Here is a 15,903-nt window from a genome sequence, read left to right as displayed (position 1 = left end):
CCACGTCTCAGTAATTTCTCTCGTCGTATTCGAGTGCCGATTGCCGTGTTATAGTTTGTTTACGAAGCTTTCCCTCAAGTCTAAATATTTTAAGGCAGTTTGTCGTGTGCGTATCATGGCCACGCACGCTTATATCGCCTTCCGTTTCTCTACCACGGTTGCGCTTTAAAAACCACGGCGCTGCAAGTTTGCTTCAGAGACTTTCCTTTCCTTCCCACTTCTCCGCCCTTAAACTGGCTCTCTCAACTACTACACGCAGAGACAAAGCAACAGCGCGCGCATTAGATCCCATAGATGAGATGAATATTTACAATTATTATTAGGGTTATAATTATATTCGAGTGCTGATTGCCGTACCATCGTTTGCTAACGAAGCTTTCCCTCAAGTCTAAATATTTTAAGGCAGTTTGTCGTGTGCGTATCATGGCCACGCACGCTTATATCGCCTTCCATTTCTCTACCACGGGTGCGCTTTAAAACCACGGCGCTGTAATTTTGCTTCAGAGACTTTCCTTTCCTTCCTTCTTCTCCGCCCTTAAACTGGCTCTCTTAACTACTACACACAGAACAAAGCAACAGCGCGCGCATTAGATCCCATAGATGAGATGAATATTTACAATTAGTATTAGGGTTATAATTATATTCGAGTGCTGATTGCTGTGCTATCGTTTGTTACCGAAGCTTTCCCTCAAGTCTAAATATTTTAAGGCAGTTTGTCGTGTGCGTATCATGGCTACGCACGCTTATATCGCATTCTGTTTCTCTACCACGGGTGCGCTTTAAAACCACGGCGCTGCAGTTTTTGCTTTTCTTTCCTTTCTTCTTCTCCGCCCTTAAACTAGCTCTCTTAACTATACTACACGCAGAGACAAAGCAACAGCGCGCGCATGCGATCCCATAGATGAGATGAATATATATATATATATATATATATATATATATATATATATATATATATATATATATATATATATATAGAAAACTATCAGTCATAGCTCTCGTAGTATAGCCCTCTGGGCCGTTTCCTTTTTTTTTCGAAAGTAGTCCTATTAGGGTTATTATAATTACACGAAGGTATTTCGCCCACATCAGCAGCAGTCCTTGGTATAGTTATTCTGGCGGCTAGCTTCCCACGCTATGCGTGCCGCCATCGCACCTGGTTAAGCTTTTCCTAGACGCTAGAGTTATGCTTTGTCCGCGCAACCTTGAGCGATCGGAAAGCGCGTTTTCCCCTCTTGGCCGGCGGAGAGGGGAGGCTTCGTTCCGGCCGCGAAGCTCTCCACATCTCTGTAAGGTGCCTTGTAGTGGTCTCGTGCTGACGATGCCCTCTCGGTGAGCGCATATCTCCCCCCTCATCTTTTAAGAGGTTCAATACATACAAGCATTTGTCTCGCAAACCAGATTTTTTTCAAGGGAATTTTCCACGTCTCAGTAATTTCTCTCGTCGTATTCGAGTGCTGATTGCCGTGTTATAGTTTGTTAACGAAGCTTTCCCTCAAGTCTAAATATCTTAAGGCAGTTTTCCTAGCCTCTAAAGCCGCTCGAGTTCGCTCTTCTCCTCGAGCGGCCATTTTTCCTAGAAAGTATGCCTTCCAACCACTCCAAAAACCGACTATTGCGGACAACATGAGTCTCTTTCCACGTAAGTGTGAGGCTCGGAGCAGGAGCTGTGGCGCTTGAAAATAGCCTGGGGCCTGACGAACCAACCGACTGCGCTATCTTTCCGGGCAACATCGAAGGGTCACGAGTTCAAATCATCTGTTATGTTCCTTTTTTTTTCGCCCCTTTTTCTTCCTTTTTTTCTTTCTTTTAATGTCTTTTCCTTTATTTTATCACTGTACGGGAACCCTCCTAAAAAAAAAAAGAAAGATATATATCTTCAAATATGTATGACCTCACATGTGCAGGTCATAAATACCAGGTTCTCTACCCGAGTGCCATCCATGCGGTATAACCGAGCTCAGATTGGTCCACCTTGACTGATCAAATAGGGCACCACTGTAGGTAAAATGAGGCGTACAACTCCTGCGGGACCCGCCGTGGTTGCTCAGTGGTTATGGTGTTAGACTGCTGAGCACGAGGTCGCGGGATCGGACCCCGACCACGGCGGCCGCATTTCGATGGGGGCGAAATGCGAAAACACCCGTGTACTTAGAATTAGGTGCACGTTAAAGAACCCCAGGTGGTCGAAATTTTCGGAGTCCTCCACTACGGCGTGCATAATCAGAAAGTGGTTTTGTCACGTAAAACCCCATAAATTAATTTTTAATTTAACTCCTACGGGGACGGTAGAGTATCCGTCTCCAGTGCAAGAGGACCGTGAGTCAAATCCCGGTGCCGCGCAATTCTCCACCGGAAAATACAAAAAAAAACCGTGTGTTGAGAAAATTGCACAAACAGGCCTGGAGTGCGGCCTGATCCCGGTGACCAGAACCGGTAACGCACTCGCTCACCAGAGCAGGATTGGCCACCCTGGTGCAGTACTTGGCCACAACCTCCTATATGAATACAACAATCGAACCCCGGCCCTCAGTCCCCAGCAGCCGCGAAGCAACTGACCACGGCGGCGGTCAGATCTGTGACGCTGCAGAGGGTGCTAAGAATACCTGGCTCCGGGCAGGCCGCCATTGGAATCTGAACCTGGCAACGTTTAACGTTAGAACGCTATCTAGTGAGGCGAGTCTAGCAGTGTTATTGGAGGAATTAGAGGGTAGTAAATAGGATATAATAGGGCTCAGTGAGGTTAGGAGGACAAAAGAAGCATATACAGTGCTAAAAAGCGGGCATGTACTGTGTTACCGGGGCTTAGCGGAGAGACGAGAACTAGGAGTCGGATTCCTGATTAATAAGGAAATAGCTGGTAACATACAGGAATTCTATAGCATTAACGAGAGGGTGGCATGTCTTGTTGTGAAACTTAATAAGAGGAACAAAATGAAGGTTGTACAGGTCTACGCTCCTACATCTAGTCATGATGACCAGCAAGTCGAAAGCTTTTATGAAGACGTAGAATCGGCGATGGGTAAAGTCAAAACAAAATACACTATACTGATGGGCGACTTCAATGCCAGGGTAGGCAAGAAGCAGGCTGGAGACAAGTCAGTGGGGGAATATGGCATAGGCTCTAGGAATAGCAGAGGAGAATTATTAGTAGAGTTTGCAGAACAGAATAATATGCGGATAATGAATACCTTTTTCCGCAAGCGGGTTAGTCGAAAGTGGACGTGGAGGAGCCCGAATGGTGAGACTAGAAATGAAATCGACTTCATACTGTGCGCGAACCCTGGCATCATTCAAGATGTAGACGTGCTCGGCAAGGTACGCTGTAGTGACCACAGGATGGTAAGAACTCGAATTAGCCTAGACTTGAGGAGGGAACGAAAGAAACTGGTACACAAGAAGCCAATCAATGAGTTAGCGGTAAGAGGGAAACTAGAGGAATTCCGGATCAAACTACAGAACAGGTATTCGGCTTTAACTCAGGAAGAGGACCTTAGTGTTGAAGCAATGAACGACAATCTCATGGGCATCATTAAGGAGTGCGCAATAGAAGTCGGTGGTAACGCCGTTAGACAAGAAACCAGTAAGCTATCGCAGGAGACGAAAGATCTGATCAAGAAACGCCAATGTATGAAAGCCTCTAATCCTACAGCTAGAATAGAACTGGCAGAACTTTCTAAGTTAATCAACAAGCGTAAGACAGCGGACATCAGGAACTATAATATGGATAGAATTGAACAGGCTCTCAGGAACGGAGGAAGCCTAAAAACAGTGAAGAAGAAACTAGGAATAGGCAAGAATCAGATGTGTGCGTTAAGAGACAAAGCCGGCAATATCGTTACTAATATGGATGAGATAGTTCAAGTGGCTGAGGAGTTCTATAGAGATTTATACAGTACCAGTGGCACCCACGACGATAGTGGAAGAGAGAACAGTTTAGAGGAATTTTAAATCCCACAAGTAACGCTGGAAGAGGTAAAGAACGCCTTGAGAGCTATGCAAAGGGGGAAGGCAGCTGGGGAGGATCAGGTAACAGCAGATTTGTTGAACGATGGTGGGAACATTGCTCTAGAAAGACTGGCCACCCTATATACACAATGCCTCATAACCTCGAGCGTACCGGAATCTTGGAAGAACGCTAACATAATCCTAATCCATAAGAAAGGGGAAGCCAAAGACTTGAAAAATTATAGACCGATCAGCTTACTGTCCGTTGCCTACAAAGTATTTACTAAGGTAATCGCAAATAGAATCAGGAACACCTTAGACTTCTGTCAACCAAAGGACCAGGCAGGATTCCATAAAGGCTACTCAACAATAGACCATATTCACACTATCAATGAAGTGATAGAGCAATGTGCAGAATATAACCAACCCTTATATATAGCTTTCATTGATTACGAGAAAGCGTTTGATTCAGTCGAAACCTCAGCAGTCATGGAGGCATTACGGAATCAGGGTGTAGATGAGCCATATGTAAAAATACTGGAAGATATCTATAGCGGCTCCACAGCCACCGTAGTCCTCCACAAAGAAAGCAACAAAATCCCTATAAAGAAAAGCGTCAGACAGGGAGATACGATATCTCCAATGCTATTCACAGCATGTTTACAGGAGGTATTCAGAGGCCTGGAGTGGGAAGAATTGGGGATAAAAGTTGATGGAGTATACCTTAGCAACTTGCGATTCGCTGATATTGCCTTGCTTAGTAACTCAGGAGACCAATTGCAATGCATGCTCACTGACCTGGAGAGGCAAAGCAGAAGGGTGGGTCTGAAAATTAATCTGCAGAAAACTAAAGTATTGTTTAACAGTCTCGGAAGAGAACAGCAGTTTATGATAGGTAGCGAAGCACCGGAAGTGGTAAGGGAATACATCTACTTAGCGCAGGTAGTGACCACGGATCCGGATCATGAGACTGAAATAACCAGAAGAATAAGAATGGGTTGGGGTGCGTTTGGCAGGCATTCTCAAATCATGAACAGCAGGTTGCCACTATCCCTCAAAAGGAAAGTGTACAACAGCTGTGTGTTACCAGTACTCACATATGGGGCAGAAACCTGGAGGCTTACGAAAAGGGTTCTGCTGAAATTGAGGACGACGCAACGAGCTATGGAAAGAAGAATGATGGGTGTAACGTTAAGGGATAAGAAAAGAGCAGATTGGGTGAGGCAACAAACGCGGGTAAACGACATCTTAGTTGAAATCAAGAAAAAGAAATGGGCATGGGCCGGACATGTAATGAGGAGGGAAGATAACCGATGGTCACTAAGAGTTACGGACTGGATTCCAAGGGAAGGGAAGCGTAGCAGGGGGCGGCAGAAAGTTAGGTGGGCGGCTGACATTAAGACGTTTGCAGGGACAACATGGCGACAATTAGTACATGACCGGGGTAGTTGAAGAAGTATGGGAGAGGCCTTTGCCATGCAGTGGGCGTAACTAGGCTGATGATGATATATATATATATATATACATATATATATAGGCCACAAACATATAGCCCCCATATATTTGGGCTCCTTGGGCCTTTTCGAAGCTATCGCGGTTCGTGAAATACGTCGAGCAGGAACTCAGCGACCATAAACTATGCGGCCACTCTCGTGAAGCCAGTTGACAGCCAGTGTCGCAGTCGTCTCATTTAATGTTGTATATGTTGAAGCTAGTACCATCTTTGTCTGTCTATATGTTCTCTAGACGTCGCACCGCACTGTGAGGGCGGTTCCTTTCGTAAGCAATTTAGTGCAAAGAAAGCAGAAATATTATGACTCTGTATGATTGACTTTGGAAAGTTAGCCAGGGGAGGTGCGCTTTCATAAGCGGTGATATAAGATACAAGTTAGGTGAGGCTCTACAACATGTGCTAGAATTCTCAAGTAGAATTAACAGAACGCAGTTTTGGACAAGAGTAATTCCGATTTCGAGCGAGTGTACTGGCCTGGAACATGTTGAAGCACGTAGTGCAGGCTGCAAAACATTTCCCCGACTCAGCCGAGCCTGGTTGGCTAGGCTGGGGTGCGCGTCAGAAAAGGACAGGTGCCCCCCATAGCCAAGCCAATCAGCACTTCACCAGGCGAAATGCTCATACCCACTAGGTGTACACTTACAGAATACCCCCACCCTCTCCTAGAGAAGAAACAAGCGAGTAAAAAACAAACAAGTCATATAGAGGCATACGATTAGGGACTCGCCTGTGCGTTCGCACATCCGTCTCGCCCAAGTGTTGCACGAAGAGCTCCAGCAAGTTTTGGTGCCATGAGAAGCTGCGACGTGTGCCTCTGCATAGACATCCACGCTTTACAAGTGCGTTTGCAGAGGACACTATTCACCGCTAATCTCGGTAAGTAGCGCTGAAGATCACTAGAAAATATTGGTATACTGGCCGCCTCCATCCCCCTGGCTCAGAATCGAGCAAATCCGGCATTCCTCGAACTAAGAGGCACAGGACAAGCATGCAAGTCGAACGTGCGATTAGCTCTCGATGAAGGAAATGACACAGGCGAAACAATGTGACGGCAGAAAAAGTCTGATTTCGCTGAACAAAACTTCCTGACACTATCAAGAGGAATGACGGACGCGTCGGTGAAACGAGCGTTTGTCGAGACGCCATGCATGCAGTGGTCTCGGTTACGGTGTACCATCGCCAACAGCTGCGACGCTGTGCTGTGATGACGTGGCGAAAAACCATATCAATCTGGACGACAGCTCCGACGACAAGGCTCGAAACTCCTGAGAGCGCTCGACGAAGGAGGAGAGCAATCAAAAAGAACCATTAGAACGGAAGGCGGGCGCTCTCTTATATGGCCACTTGAGGACAACACTGCTCTCGAGAGCGGTCTGGAGCTCCCCGAAACGATGAGCCGAAGATGCCATAAGAAACATGAAGAACGGCCTCTGTTTCTTTTTATCTACCAATTCGTAGGCAGCAGCGCGGCTATTTAGGATCAACACGAACTGACTAGCGCAGCTTTTGCAGTGCTCATTGCAAGCGTTAGCTCAGCAGTTTGCCTTGCCTGGATTAACCCCCAAGTACTCCGAGCTGCAGCAAGCACCAAGTGCATTGGAAGCACAGTCCTTGGTCAATGTAGTTTGCTTGATGCTAGCATCTATGCATTAATAAATCTGCTTCCATTGCTTCTTCACCACGTGGTCTCATTTATTGAGTGGTTTTTCTTCTGCATAAGGTCTCTTTTATATTTATTTTTCTCGGATGTGGCATGCATTGGCAGGCTTTACCACATTAAAAGAAGCTGTGTGCTCAACGCTTTTTCAACATCTGCGATGTGTTTTTTTATAATCTTCATCCACGTGTGTAGGCGTCATTCAGTGAGAATAACGTATGCGTTCGCTAAGCTCTAAAAGACAAAAAATTGAGCTGTCCCTTCTCAATGCGAAGAACAGAGATATACTAGGTTTAGTTTTACGGGAAGCTGCATTAACAATAAATACAATGCTTTTTTTTAGCAGCCGTGTAATCGTGCATTAAGAGAAAATGAACTTTTGTATGAGGAGAAAGAAAAAACACGCAAGTAACGATATTGTATTCTGTAACAAGATAAGTGAGACCATTCATTTTCTAGTTCATTGAAAAAATTTTCCTTTCACTCGTTTTACGCACAGTGTCAGCAGTGTTGTATGCTGTATCTACATGAAATTATATTTTACTGCGATAGAGACAAAGAGAGGGAGAGAGAGAGAAGTCTTAAGGGAAAGGTAGGGAGGTTAACCAGGTTGAGCCCGGTAGGCTACCCTGCACTGGGGAACAGTGGAACGGGCTTCAAAGAGAGAATTATGTGGACACTTACATCAGAATTACCATAGCCTTGATGTTCTGTATGAAATGCTTGCTTGCTTTGCTTGGCTTGGCTTGGCTTGGCTTTGCTTTGCTTTGCTTGGCTGGCTGGCTTGGCTGGCCTGGCTTGGCTTGTCTGGCTTGGCTTGGCTGGCTTGGCTGGCTTGGCTTGGCTGGCTGGCTTGGCTTGGCTTGGCTTGGCTGGCTTGGCTGGCTTGGCTGGCTTGGCTGGCATGGCTGGCTTGGCTGGCTTGGCTGGCTTGGCTGGCTGGCTTATTCCTCCATCGCTTTACGTCCAAGTCACCATTTCTATACGTCGCTGTCGTCGTCATCGTCGTCGTCGTCGTCGTGCCTTATCCAGGCAATCGACTCCGGCAATTGCTCAGCCTGAGCGCTGCCCTACAATATGTCACTGCTATATGTCACCACAAGTGCAGGAAAACGAATACCTCTCGCAGGTATATGATTGTGCATCTCAAACAGCTATCATCAGCCTTTTGAATCCTTCATGTAGCGTAGTAAACCGGCTACTTGTCTAGTTGAGCTCCCTTCCTTTTTTATCCTTGCTTTTTCTCTTGCGCTTTATGAAAACGTTACTCCTTTTACTGTGACAGCAGCTAAGCTTTAGAAATGGTGTTTGCTTTTTTCCATCCGCCCGTCCATTTCTTTCGCTGAAGACGACCCCTGTCGTCCTTTGCGTTAATGTGTCGCCGTCAGACAATCTCCAGATCACATAGGCATCGTAAGAAATCGTCGTACCGCAAACGCAGCTTCCACATCACGGTAGGGCGAAGAAAAACGATCTTTTTTTATTCAAATGTAGCTCACGCTGAAGACGCCCTATCCCAATTCCACCAAACCAAATTAGCAATGATGCCATTCAGCGCATGTCTGCTCTGCGTAATAAAACAATAAATTATGGCATAATACATATCTTATATGCAGTCGGCTCGTAGGTCTCTCCAAAGCACACAGACCCGCTAGTAAAACAGTGAATTGTAACAACAGTTTCACAATATAGGCGGAGCACCTACGCCTCTCCCCCTCTCCCACTCCCTCCACCTAAGGCGCAACAATAGAGCTCGGAAATTCGTACACGGTACTGCGCTTCACATAAACTCTGCGAGTGGTGGTGTCTCTATGTATTTCAAGAGTCATAAACGGCAATACTGTATTGCACGAGAACGACGTTGTGCGCACAGAACAGGAGTTGTTTTTGAGAAAATTGGGGTGTATTTATATGCAAAACTTCCTCATCATGACCGTGAGAGCATCGTTTACGGTGAGAAAAAGGCGTACATGACAATGATGATGAAGAGCATGAAACTTAGTACATACCAATGGATGAAGCGACAAGAATCGGGCGGCTCGCGGGTATTGTTTAAAGCATCGATGGCGTGACAATAATGAAGCAAATAAATAAAAGAAATACGGCAGAACTCACCTTTATGTGAGTGTCAATGGTAATGCGATTAGCATTCGAGCAATATAATACCGTATTTCTGAAGTAAAGTTTAACATCTCTAGTTGGTCATTCCGAGAGTTCCGTTGCTTTGGTCATATGTGGTCAAATCCTGTAAACTCCGGTGTTGCTTTCTCACTCGCTTGCCATAGTAACGCTTCAGCATGGCGGCCCGACGACGACTGTATGGTGCGGACGCACTATAACGACTATGGAATGACAAAGAAGGAGTGATATCGATGGAGCGACAAAGGCAGTATGACGACAACGGAATGATTTCGATGAGATGACCATGATGACATTGGTATAACGACGACAGCATGATGCTGCAGTCATGAGGACAATTGGATGATTACGAGAGTATGGTGGCGATGGCGTGACGACCGTGTTATGACGTCAACCGGAGGACAAAGCTGGAACGACGACGATAGCACCACGAGGATGGCATGGCGACGACGGTGCGAGAATGGACGCATGATAGCGACTGTCGGAAGACGACGCCATGAAGACGATGACCTGACAACGACGGCACAATCACTATAGAGTTACGAGGAAGGATCGACGTCAATGAAACGACTAAGGCAATATGAGGAAGACGGCAGCAAGACACTGGGATGACGTTACTAATGTGATGATAACGGCAAAATGACAGCATCGTGACGCCGGCAAGATGACAATCGTATAATGACGACTGCGTGGCATCGACACAATGACGACGATGGTATGATAAAGGTAAAGTGTGAGTACAGTCGGATGACGACGAGTGTATGCGAAAATGGCGCAACGACGACTGTTTCACCAAGCCAGTATGACGACGATGGCCTGGCGACGATGGGGTGGCGACAACGACATGACGAGAGGCGATTGACGAAGTTGGAAATAAGATGTTGCAACGAATACGACGGCATCACCTCCACGAACAGATACCTAGTGGCCCAAGCTATTGGACAACTTGGCACACTGGGTCGGCGTAAAAGGCGTGACGAATACTTCATGACGAGAAACAGGTAACAAAGCTGAAATTACAACGATGGAACGACAATTACGGCATACCTAGTGGTCGAAGCTATTAGACAACTTGGCCCAATGGGTCGACGTGAGGGCTTGACGACGAACGCATGACGAGAATGGGCTAAACTGCATTGATAATGACAGAAAAACGACCATTACGACAAGACCACGAGCACATACCTAGAAGACCAAGTTGGTAAACAACTTGGGCCACTGGGTGGGACTAAGTCGCTCGATAGGTAGGATAGACAGAGACGTTCAAAACGCCTGAAGTAGGAAGATATTGCGAATCAAATTAAAAGCAAGGTGACGCATCAAAATTGTCTGAATCGTTAATTTTCATATATTAATTTTAAAGTGCGTATATGACGCACGTGTTGGGATTGCTGTAAAGCGAAGATTCAGTCAAGCTGTGCGTAATCAATCCTATTCAACTAACCGCGATGCGTACATCTGTGTTTGCTTTGATTCCATTCAACGCGCAGTTTCGTGCGATGCTTATGTTTATCCGCCACAGGGGTTACAACTTTAACGTAATGCAGCCTTTATGTTTATGCCCTAAAATGCTCACAAGGTATGCCAAAATCTATGACACGAGATCTGGCGGATGCAGAACAAGTGACGTCTAAACAGCAAGATCACGAGGTCGGAGGATGCTTGTCGAGAAAAGAATGGTGATGACAGGTTCATGCACACACAAGAATTACACCTATCTAGCTACATTTAGGGATTCTGGACTTTGTGTGGCACAGTGACTCATACCAAATCATACCAAGGCCAGGAATGGGTAGATACCCTGTGTCACATGCAAAATGGCTAAATAAAAGCAAATGAGGTCGATCGAAGAATCAATTTATTATAATGCGGCATTCTATTGAGGGGTCCGTATTCCTTAAAGATACCTGTTAGGCGACATTATGGGATCAAGTAGTGCGCAGGAATTGTTTTTTTTTTTTTATTGAGCAGAGCAGGGGTGCGCTTACTGGTATATACCATACTTGGTCCGTCAGCATAGGTATACCGCCTGTTTTACATAGCTAGAGTTAAGCTTTAAGAATAGAGTGATATATACCTCAGACAGATGACACTGATCGAATAATAGTTGTCGTCCCCTGAATTGCTCAAAACTATTTTAAGTGCAATTCCCTAATTAATTACGCCTAATTGTGCAACGTTCTAAATGCTCATTCCGAGCATAAGTATTTGTTCAAAAGTTGTAGAGCGCACTCAGAAACAACAAATGAAGCTATTGCAATAATGTTCTTTTGCCTCGCTATCTTCTTCGGAACTTTAAACAAAGCCTGTCACATATTTAAATGGAATGACGTCACTGCGCGCTTGACCGTCTGGATTCCAGCGCTCCGAGTGGTGTTTCGAAAGAAGGAAGCCCGCATGCCAGCTGCAAACGAGGGCGACCAGCCGCGGCGTCCGGCGTTCGTCTCCACCATCGTTGTGAAGATCCGAATCCGCCAGGGTCGTAAACAATGAGCGATAGGCCGATGTTGAAGACGGATGCAAACACAACGGTCGGTTTTCGACATTATGCGGGCTTCGCCCTTTTGAAATAAAATTGAGAGCGCTGCAATCTGCACGCGCAAGCGCCCAGTGACGTCACTTGTCTGCATTACGCGTTTTCATTTTTTCGATAGCCTATATAAAAAAAGAAACAGATAAAAGCCTATGTGAGAAAAAAAAGCTTTATTGTGTGTTTCTGAGCATGCCTGTATAGCGTTACAACTTGTGCTCCTAAAACGAACATCTAAAATTCTGCGCAAACAAAGAAAGATAATTAGCTAACTAATAGCACTCCAATAATTAGCCTGAGTAACTCAGGAAGGCTGCGAACGATATTCCGTTGGTCCCATGCGTTTGTGGCGCACCATTTTATCTTGAAGGTTTGGTTTTACTTCGGTGAAAGGCATGGCATAAGCCCGTTTGCTAGTATACTTGCATTAGTCGCACACGTAACTTTGGTATATATATTCACAAATCTATCCACTGAAATAACGACCGACCCAGATGTAGACAGTAGTAGCCGCAGCAGCCACGCCAAACCCAGGCGGGTAGACAAAGAAAGCATAGATTATTAAATTAGACCACACAGAAAAAAAGACAGATACCATAAGGAGTTGGCCATACAGCTGCTAACTTAAGATTCCATAACAATATACATTTGACGTCAATGAGACGAGGCAATTTATTGTCTGAGAATGCTGAAGTATTTGCACGTATTTGCAATGCCGTAGCATAATATGTGGCACTACATCATACAGAAACAAAGTTTTGTATATCACAAACAAGTCAGAGTATGATTTACCTAAACTACAGGATGCTTTTTCCCTACATATCCTTTTGAATATTATGCAAAATATGTCATTTTAAAATATCTTTTTATTTCGATTCGACATTATTTTTGAACCGCGATTTCAAGTTGTGGACTTTTGCTGTTTTCGTGCAACCTTCATGCCACTTCTCTTCCACAGGGTGGTGTCAACAAGACATGTCGTCTTCTACACATTTACTTAAGAAGAACACAGATTGTTGCTTCAATGGCCAAGGCGTTCAAATTTGGTCACCACAGCAACAGCTTAAATGAAAATATAAAGCTTCACAGATAGTTTCATCATTTCTGATCATTTTGCTAGCAGCCGATGTCTGAAAGCAAGGAAGTATTAAAAAACTGTGGGGTTTTACATCGTAAAGCCACTCGCTGGCTAGCAAATGCACCAAAGCGGACTCCCAGAATAATTCTGGCCACCTTTCACTGTTTAATGTGCTCTTAGAGCTCAATACACGATTCTGTTCGCATCAGACCGCATCTGAATATAGGATACGAGAATCAAAACCGCGACTTTGATCTAGGCAGCATAACGCTTTAATTACTGAGCCTCGACGGTGGACGTCTGAAAAACGCCTATGCATTTGGTCACAGACTAATAATATCTGACTGTGTTGTTAAGATTAGCTAACTTATTGCGCTAGCAATTGTTTGGACACTTTCAAGATAGGGCGGCGGGGACAAAGCCAGCGATATGGACATAGCGCGCCGTCGCGCGGGCCTAATCTACAAAGAGACCTGCGATGTGGACAAAATGCGTCGAGTGCTGGTAGCTTTCTATGCGCTGTGCTTTCGATGTTTACTTCGCGTTGAACCGAGACGCAGCACGAAGGCCACTTCGCTCGCTGCTGCTACCGCGCTTCCTCACTCCAGCGTTCTGACAGCGAGCTTCCGCGGTCATCGAGTGAGATGTGTTCATGTTTATCTGTGAGCGCGTGGCACTGTGCTCTTTAATTTAGTTAGGAAGCGAACGTTTACAAGTTTATACAGTCGACAAAACTACCATCCTTACTTCGTGTAGCTGTCTACTAATTTGCTAGTGCCATCGATTCTTCATCTATATGGCGAAACTGCGTCATTTTTTTTTAGTTCAACAGCGGATGACTGAGTGAAAACGCTAAAGCTACGGCTTAGCCCTGACCGAAATAGGAGCCGGCGCGCGACGGACGCTATGTCAAGCAAGCTGCTCGGCTGGAATACCACGAAGCGCGTCAAGTTCTGGCATTCGTGGAATCTGATGGATGGCGTGTCCCCGGAGCGAGGGGCTATGAGTAGGGAGCGCTGCCAGGGCCGGTTTCACAGTCGGGCAGCTGCGTGCTGAACGCACCTGTTACGCAACGGCGGACAGGAAGTCGCCGTTGCCACGCGTCCTGTGCTGGCGTGTTTATATATTGGGGAACGTCAGGTCAGATAATCTTGTAGCGCCGGGTCACCACAGTGGCTCCATTTCATTCACGCGTGGGCGACCACCTTTATTAGGCGACCAACCGAAAGGCAGGGAACGATGAGAGGGGCTGTTTTGATGAGCTCGGCGCGACCTCGCGAAGCTGGGAGCAGCTTTGTTGATATGACAGGCACGTTGATAAATAACGTGATATCATGATTCCGCTTCCTGAACCGCAGGTGCTGTTTATTTCGCTTCGGTTATGCGTGGAAGCTAAATGTACGATAGAAACCAGACATTCATCAGGTCGAAATGTGCGATGCAGCGTGAAGAGAAACGGCGATAGCACATATCATATACGTGTTGTTTCCACTAGAAGTGGGTCAATGAAAATGTTCCTGTGTAAACACTTTATCCACTTACAACCTCACTCAGAGTTCCAAGCTTCACAGTGTCACGCAGTGCCACAAGTGTGTCTTGCGGTGGTCCCAACAAGTGCTGTAATAAAAAAAACAGTACTCATGAGCGACATTTTGCTCTCAAATTAAGCAAATTGTTGACATTTTGCCGCTACGTGATGGGAAAATCTTTTACGGCAGTGAAGTCCACGCCCAAAAAGAAATGCTTGTAAACGCCACCGAACGTTCAGATTGGCTTAAATCTGTGACGCCGAGCATGAAACCACGTTAAGCATTTTGGAATTATAACACAGAAACACAATGTAATGGGCACCACCACTGGGCACCACCAGCAACCAGATATTATTTCAAGGCAAGAGGACCACGCTACCTGACCATGAATTGTTTTACTCTGGCAACAATACACAACAACGTTTCATTCGGTACATATCCCTGTATCAACGCTTTCTTTGTTTTTTGATGTTTAAGTTTCCTTTAATGTCATGGCAGATACCCATGGAGAGTTCTTCGGCACGTTTTCAAACAAGAACTAAGCGAATACCATTGAAGCATAAAAAATTTTAAAGTAATGAACTTCAAAGGAAGCAAAGGAACCCGTAAATGAAACGAAACAATTGAACCGGTCGTTAAACAAAAGACACATACTTTTGTTTCTCTCTACGTTTACCGCTCGCTACGGCTTTGTGTTCATCATTGGTTCATGTCTGGTTTCATTCCGGGCGTTTTTTTTAACGCATCATTAGGTGAGACTTTTCATATCGATGCCGTATGTCATAGCCTATGACATCCAGCATCGATTACCGACATTACCTTTACTTTCTCGAATATATATTTTATTTCAATCAATCAATCAATCAATCAATCAATCAATCAATCAATCAATCAATCAATCAATCAATCAATCAATCAATCAATCAATCAATCAATCAATCACTTTCAATGTGCCCAATATAATGCAAACATCGAGGCATACATGCTCTCTCCAAGCCAAGTTCTGCAACTCTAGTCTCGCCCCATCCCTTTGAAATAGCTTCTCCGTGAGCACAACTGCTTCACAGGCAAAGCACGCGTTACAGAGACAGCCGTCAACGTGAAAGCAAGGCCGGTCTTCTAGCTGCTAGTGCGACAGCAGGGGCGTAATTGGAAAAATAATTAAGGTAGTTCTACAGAGTTCCGAACCTTAGTTAGGTGGAAGCGAGATATCTACAGCGTAGTAGTTGCCTCGATATCATTTGGTTAATAACTAGAACGTGAGGCCGCACTTTCGGACGAATGGGCCCTGAGCCGCCCTTCCGTACGTCCTTCCTGTGAAACACCGGAGTGTTATGCAGCTGGATCACGAGCATGCGCATAAGTTACGTTCAATCCCACAATAACAGAGCGCACTGATGATAACGAAGGTTATGTGAGCTGTATTGTGCATTGCCGTCACGTGACCTAGGAACGTAATCGCAGAACAGGAATGAAGAAATCCTATCGGCAGTAATCACAACTTTAAAC

At 45.4% G+C, this 15,903-nt stretch overlaps 1 protein-coding gene across 6 annotated transcripts in view; it reads right to left on the bottom strand.

Annotated features, from left to right (window-relative positions):
- The window catches only part of LOC126537186 (uncharacterized), a 456,401-nt gene that overhangs the window by 68,696 nt on the left and 371,802 nt on the right, over positions 1-15,903 (bottom strand). For 4 of the 6 annotated variants that reach the window (XR_011893846.1, XR_008613656.1, XR_011893845.1 and 1 more), the window contains one exon: positions 14,408-14,482. The exons of the other annotated variants lie outside the window; for them this stretch is intronic. The gene's annotated coding sequence lies outside the window, so the exon portion shown is untranslated. The remainder of the gene's footprint in view (positions 1-14,407; positions 14,483-15,903) is intronic. 6 annotated transcript variants of the gene reach the window in all.

Source organism: Dermacentor andersoni, chromosome 4 (assembly GCF_023375885.2).
Source record: "Dermacentor andersoni chromosome 4, qqDerAnde1_hic_scaffold, whole genome shotgun sequence".
Classification (NCBI taxonomy): Eukaryota; Metazoa; Arthropoda; class Arachnida; order Ixodida; family Ixodidae; genus Dermacentor; species Dermacentor andersoni.
The sequence above is the reverse complement of the archived record's forward strand: the minus strand, read 5'-3'. Positions and strand labels throughout refer to the sequence as shown.